This window comes from Microcebus murinus, chromosome 17 (assembly GCF_040939455.1).
Source record: "Microcebus murinus isolate Inina chromosome 17, M.murinus_Inina_mat1.0, whole genome shotgun sequence".
Taxonomy (NCBI): domain Eukaryota; kingdom Metazoa; phylum Chordata; class Mammalia; order Primates; family Cheirogaleidae; genus Microcebus; species Microcebus murinus.
Window position 1 is genome coordinate 25,712,773 of NC_134120.1, and position 6,493 is coordinate 25,719,265.

Genomic DNA, 6,493 nt, shown 5'->3' on the forward strand with positions numbered 1-6,493 from the left:
CAGGAGGCTGAAGCAGAGGATGACTTAAACCAGGAAGTTCGAAGTTGCTGTGAGCTATGATGATGCCACTACACACTACCTGGGGCAACAAAGCAAGACTGTCAAAAAAAAAAAAATTAAATAAAGCCAAGTTAATAACTTAGGGATTTACCATCTACCTACTGACTACTAAGTGACAGTATCTGACCAAAGACGAATGAGGTTCTTTATTTTGAATAAGGACATGAAAGAGAAAAGAAACTTCAAATAAACACTGTAAATTAAAGCCACAAGTCCTGAATAAGCCAACCAATCAAATCTAAGTCATACTGGCTATTTTAAAGTATTTTTAAATAACATTTACTATTATCTATTATCAGCTGCTACTAATATGTTCTGATAAATTTGTATAATATATACAACACACACTTCCTCTCCTAGCAGTTCAGAAACATAGAAGTGAATAAAAACAAGCAAGACAATTTTTAGTTTCACCCTGCTCCTTCCTTTTACCACAAGACCCTGTAGGCTGAGTGTGAAAACTGAACGACTGAACATCAATCCCAGTTCTGAGAGAAGCTGCCCACACAGAAGCAGAAAACAATGCTTCTTTCGCTTAAGTTGAATCACATAAGAATTTTGAAAGAGTAAAGGAAAGGAGGTACAAGTAAAGATAAAGGATAAAAGAATTTAGAAAAATTTCATGACAACAGTCAAATTTAAGACTGGAATTTGACAACTAAAGAAAAATACTAAATTTCATTAATCTGATAACCAAAAAATCAAAATAAACAAACAAAACACAAATAAATAAAACCAATAAAATTTCTACTCACTGAACTTCAGGATGAATAAAGAACAGTCTTTAAAAAGAAATGCTTATCTCATCCTTTATAATCTACCTCACTTTTTTCCCTAAAAGAAGAAAATACATAACCCATTATCAGACTAGGGTACCCTAACAACTTGGCCCTACCTCCATCCACCCTACCCATCCCTCTGAAAACTTACTGGCCCCACTTAACCATTAAAGAGCATCAATACTCAAAACTTGGCTTAGGGGCCAGGCATGATGGCTCACATCTGTAATCTTAGCACTCTGGGAGGCTGAGGCAGGAGGATCACTTTTGAGGTCAGGAGTTGGAGACCAGCCTGAGCAAGAGCATGACTCCATCTCTACTAAAAGTAGAATATTAGCAGGGCATGGTGGTATGTGCCTGTAGTCCCAGCTACTCGGGAGGTTGAGGCAGGAGGATCACTTGGGCCCTGGAGTTTGAGGTTGCTGTGAGCTAGGCTGATGCCACAGCACTCTAGCCTGGGCAACAGAGCAAGACTATGTTTCAAAAAAAACTTTGCTTAGGATACTCCCTAGCCTGGAATGCTCACCTGGAAATCCATCTCAAACCTCAGATTTAAATGTTTAAGTTATCTGAGCACCAGGAGACCTTGTTGGTCTTATTCACCATGTAACTCTTGCAACTACAGCACTGCTGGCACACAGTAAACAATAAACTAGTGCTGTGAGAATAAAGAGGCTCCACGTGAATATTTTGTCCGGAATTTTTCTCACTACCTCTTCTCCACTTTCATAGTCTCATAGCCTTTTACTCAAGTTATATGTCCATTTTATTTTGCCTACATAATTATAGCTATCCAAGAAACTTTATTTGTTCCCAAACTCTCTAATATAAAATATTGAACTCAGTATGCTTCAAAAGAACACACATAGGCCGGGCGCTGTGGCTCACGCCTGTAATCCTAGCTCTTGGGAGGCCGAGGCGGGCGGATTGCTCAAGGTCAGGAGTTCAAAACCAGCCTGAGCAAGAGCGAGACCCCGTCTCTACTATAAACAGAAAGAAATTAATTGGCCAACTGATATATATATATAAAAAATTAGCCGGGCATAGTGGCACATGCCTGTAGTCCCAGCTACTCGGGAGGCTGAGGCAGAAGGATCACTCGAGCCCAGGAGTTTGAGGTTGCTGTGAGCTAGGCTGACGCCACGGCACTCACTCTAGCCTGGGCAACAAAGTGAGACTCTGTCTCAAAAAAAAAAAAAAAAAAAAAAAAAAAAAAGAAATCTGATTCAGCTGGTCCTTTAGGTATAAATTACCTTGACATTTTTCCCTCTCAGATTGTATAAACCCATTGAAGTTTACATCTATAACATGTTAACATTATGAAAAAGATGTAGCTTGAAATTTTAAGATTACAGTAGTACTGAAAAGCACTCTAAATGAAATCAATTTACAAATGTCTAAGAAATATTTTTATTTAACATTTAATGGAACTGCATAAAATTCCACTAAGGTTCTTTTTAAAGCAACATACAGGTCACTGAAGTCAATATCATCTTGGTTTCCTGAACTCAAATTTAATTCACAGTTTTACATTAACTGAGTACCTACAGTTGCACAAACACTCAACTAGGCATTGTACTGGACATATTATTAGGCCAAAATATTCTACTTCCTACTTAAAAAATGGTTAGCGATGTGACTCCTCAGGACATCAGGTGAAAACTATCAATTGTAGGCCTCTAAAAATGCTTGTTAAACCAATAAGGCAATGCTCTGATTACCGGAGGAATCCGGATTGCCAGGATCAGCAAAACCACATTAGAAAGTTAATAGCCTCCATTCTTAAAATATCCCAAGAGAAGAAAGGGAGTGATTCAAACTGTTAGCAAGTGCCCAATGATACTACATAATAACAGCCTAACCAGAACTGCCAGATGTATTTATAATTAAGAGGCCCAACCTGGACAAAGCATCATCGGTGGGATTTCCATCCTACTGGGTGGAGGGATTCAGAAAGCAAAAGCTCACGCAAAAGTCCATCCAAGAACAAACTGCCAGAGAAGTTAAGAATCTGAGTTCCAGATTCTGGGAGGACTAGTACAGACGTTCTTTCCTTCAACCAGTGAGCATCTATTAATATTTTGTGACAGGGCAGGGCAATTTAAAAGTAAGAATGAATGACGTGCAGTTCCGATAGGGGCTGCTAGCACAATACATTAAGATCCGTGCTATAAAAAATAAGGTACCAAATGCTCCCGGGAAAAAGAACTCTCTGGGAAGAGTCCGGGAAGGCAATAGTCTTTAACCCAGGGCTCATCAGTATGTATACATACTCGCCGGTTTTTAAATAAACTGGACAAACTCTCCAGAAGAGGTCAATTTTGAAGACTGACACATCTCTCGCATAGACTGGAGATGTTTGCGAACGGAAGTTAGTAGAAGCGCCTAGAGGCAGGCGGCGCCAAGCCTAAGAAAGCCTTTTCTCCCTCCTCCAAGGCCACGGCAGCCGCCGCAGGGGCAGGTACCCGCGCCAGACCCCAGCTCCTCCGGCTCCCGGAGCTGCTGCCACTGCTTCCCCTGCGGGACGGGGAGCCGGAAAGTTGCTCGAAGACAACTCCAGGGCCGCGAAGCCGCTCCCCGCGCAGGCCGGAGGCTGCGGCATCCCTAGGCTCCCCTTAGCCCCCGCGGGAAAGGACTCGCCGCGACCTGGTCCCAGCGACTGGGGAGGGTGGGGGCGCCAACTCAGCTGGGCCGGAGGACGAGAGGGTCACCGGCGGCGGGCGAGCAAGGAGGTCGGAGCTGTTCGGCCCCCTTGTGTCAGCCCCCCCAAGGCCGCGCCTCCCGCCAAGTCTGGGTGCGAACCCCCGGCGCCCACCAGCCGGGCTCCTCGGAACCCCAGCGCCCAGACGCCGCAGATCCCTCACCTGCGGCCCGCACCCCTCCGACTCGCCCGACCCCTCCTTGGGACGCAGCCCGGGCCCCGCAGCTCGACTAGTAGCCAGGCCGCGGCCCTGCGCCCCTTCCCGCCTCACCTGCGCTCCGCGGCGGCTCCGTGCCTCTTCACCCGCTCCGCGCGCCCCGTCGGGGCACGCACGGACCCCCGGCCGGGACTGTCCCGGCCGCGGTGACTCGGGATGCGACGGCCACTTCCGCCTTCGCCTCCTCGGCACAAGCCCCAGTGGCGAGCAGAAGGTCGCGGCCAGAGCCCTCGCCGGGACCAGAGTGAACCTCGTCGCCTCCGCAGCCTTCACCACCAAGTCCCTTCAGTCGTCCGCGCCGCCCCAAGAAAATGTCACCAGAGGCCGTTCCGCTCCGCGCCTCACTTCCGCCCGGAACCACAGAGCCCGCGCCGGCCGGCTAGAGCGGCCACTGCGGCTGGGGCCTCTGGGGACCAGAGCCGGAGGCCGGGGGGGGGGGAAGCCAAACAGCGCCACCTGGCGGAGAGGAACCCACGCTCCTCCCGCTGCAGAGAGCCGGGCGTGCAGGCGCCGGCTTCCCGGGCTGCTTTCCTGTGCTCGCTCCTTGGGTTCAGGCAGTTCCCTTCCAGAAATGTCTTTCTCTGAGGTTGGGAAAGCCAGTCAGTGGAAGCCAAGGACAATGCCTTAAGAATAGGACGGCGCTCCCTTTTCCGTGCGCTGCCCAGCACTCACTCCCTCCGGAAGCCTTCCCGCTTGAAGCTTGCGGAGTCTGAGTCCTTGAGTCACTCCAGCGAGGAGCCCGCTCCCGCCTCTCCCCACTTTCTCGCGGATGCCCACAGCTAGGCTCGGGGAGGATCGGCCGTGCTCCTCTCGTGCAGTGGCGCCAACACCCCGTTCAAGTTTCTGCACGGGCACCTTGCAGGCCCAGCGAACAGACTGCCACCCGCCGGGGAGACCCCGCTCCGCCCCCGCGCGCTCAGGACGCCCCGAATTCCGCCTCTGCAGAGTCACTCCTCGGGTTTGCAGTTCGCCCTGGGAAGGGTGGCGCGCCAGCGCGCTCTATGAGTTTCCGAGCCCCACACTTGAGTTCAGTTCAAGGGGACGGGGCATACGTGGTGGACGCGGAACTAGAGAAAGTCAAGGTGGGCACAAGCCACCTGGCGGGTAGAGGGCTTCCCAAGGAGGAAGAGGAGATGCTGAGGACAACAAACCTCACAACTCAAGATCTGGCCAACGGCCCGGCCCGCACTCGCACTCCGTAAAAGCAGGGCAGGGTTGTGGAGGAGAGGAAGAGAGAGAGAAAAAAATAGACTTGAGGAGAAAAATGCAAAAGGTTTTTACTTTTTTTTTTTTCTTGGACAGAATCTGTCTCTGTTGCTCTGGCTAGAGTGCAGTGGTGTGATCATAGCTCAACGCAACCTCAAACTCCTGGGCTCAAGCGATCCTCCTGCCTCAGCCTCCAGTGTAGCTGAGACTACAGGTGCATGCCACCACGCCCTGCTAATTTTTTCTATTTTTAGTAGAGACAGGATGTTGCTTTTGCTCTTGCTCAGGCTGATCTCAAACTCCTCAAGGGATTCTCTCGCCTAGGCCTCCCAGAGTGCTAGGACCATAGGCGTCAGCCACTACACCTGGCCAAGATCTTTACCTTTTAAAGAGCTGTGCTGGAACCCGTGGGTGAGATGCCTCAAGATGAAATTCTGAACATCTGACAGCATAAACCCCTTAACATCAGCCTCCCTTTTAGACCAGGTCCTTCAGTTCCTTGACTTCACTCATTTTTGCTAACTGCCTACAGGCATGGGAGTTTTCCATCCCTGACCAAATGAGTAAGTTAAGAAAATGAGGTAATAGTAACTTTTATTGAATGCTTACTAAGTGCCAAGCACTGTGCTATGCATTTAAATGGATTCATTCCTTTAATTTTCATAACAATCCTATGAGTTGTGTCAGTTTCCACCCGTTTACAAAGGTGGAAACTGAGGCACAGAGTGACCCGCCCAAGGTGACACTCAGTAAGTGGCTGTATTAGATTCCAAGAGACAGTCCTCTCTAGAGCCTGCTTTCTTAACCACAGCCACCAACTGCCTTCTTGAGATTCACAGAGAACATACTGTGTGCCTATTACATATCTTATCTACGCCTGAAATGCTATCTCCCCCTTAAAACCAGTTCAACCCACACACCACCTGCATCACCACTACCCTCATTACCCCCTCAATCCTGGCCCTTCACTGCTGGTCAAGACTCCTCTGTTCACAGACAGTCTCCTACACACGTCTGTCCCTTGGCCTGTCTGTGGAGTTACTACTAAATCATATCAATGTGTTTCCTCTCAACTTCTGTCGCAGCCCTAGAGGCCAGAGCTAAGCTTGTCAGAATCATTCTTCAGCATCGTTTCTTGCACTTGTCGCAGAGCCTGGACTGGAGCTGAGCCCATAGCAGGTGCCTGCTAGACTTGGCCTGGACAGCAGCATCAGAGTGTGACTGGCCTGGCTTTGTCTGTTCCCTCCTGACCGAGCAAGTTAATCGGACAGAATCTCTTGCCCCGTACTCTAGCCCACCATCTCTTGCCCACCACTTGCCCCGTAAGGTGGGTTCTCTTATTAGAACTACTCTTTAGATGACAAAGGTGTGGGGATACAAGGGACAGAACCATCATCTCTGGGCTCTGGGCCACCCCTTCCCTTCCTTCTCAGATTGCTAAGAACTGGGCAATCTGGCCTCCCCCAGCGTAACAAGGACACACTAGGATCCCCAACTCCTGCCATAAGGCAGGGACAGCTGGGGAAATGC

At 49.3% G+C, this 6,493-nt stretch overlaps 1 protein-coding gene across 3 annotated transcripts in view; it reads right to left on the reverse strand.

Annotated features, from left to right (window-relative positions):
* The window catches only part of ARK2N (arkadia (RNF111) N-terminal like PKA signaling regulator 2N), a 73,791-nt gene extending 69,685 nt beyond the window's left edge, over window positions 1-4,106 (reverse strand). For 2 of the 3 annotated variants that reach the window (XM_012790320.2, XM_012790316.3), the window contains exon 1: window positions 3,812-4,106. The gene's annotated coding sequence lies outside the window, so the exon portion shown is untranslated. The remainder of the gene's footprint in view (window positions 1-3,811) is intronic. The other variant, XM_075993478.1, reaches the window with a different exon arrangement.
* Between the last annotated feature and the right edge of the window lie 2,387 nt (window positions 4,107-6,493).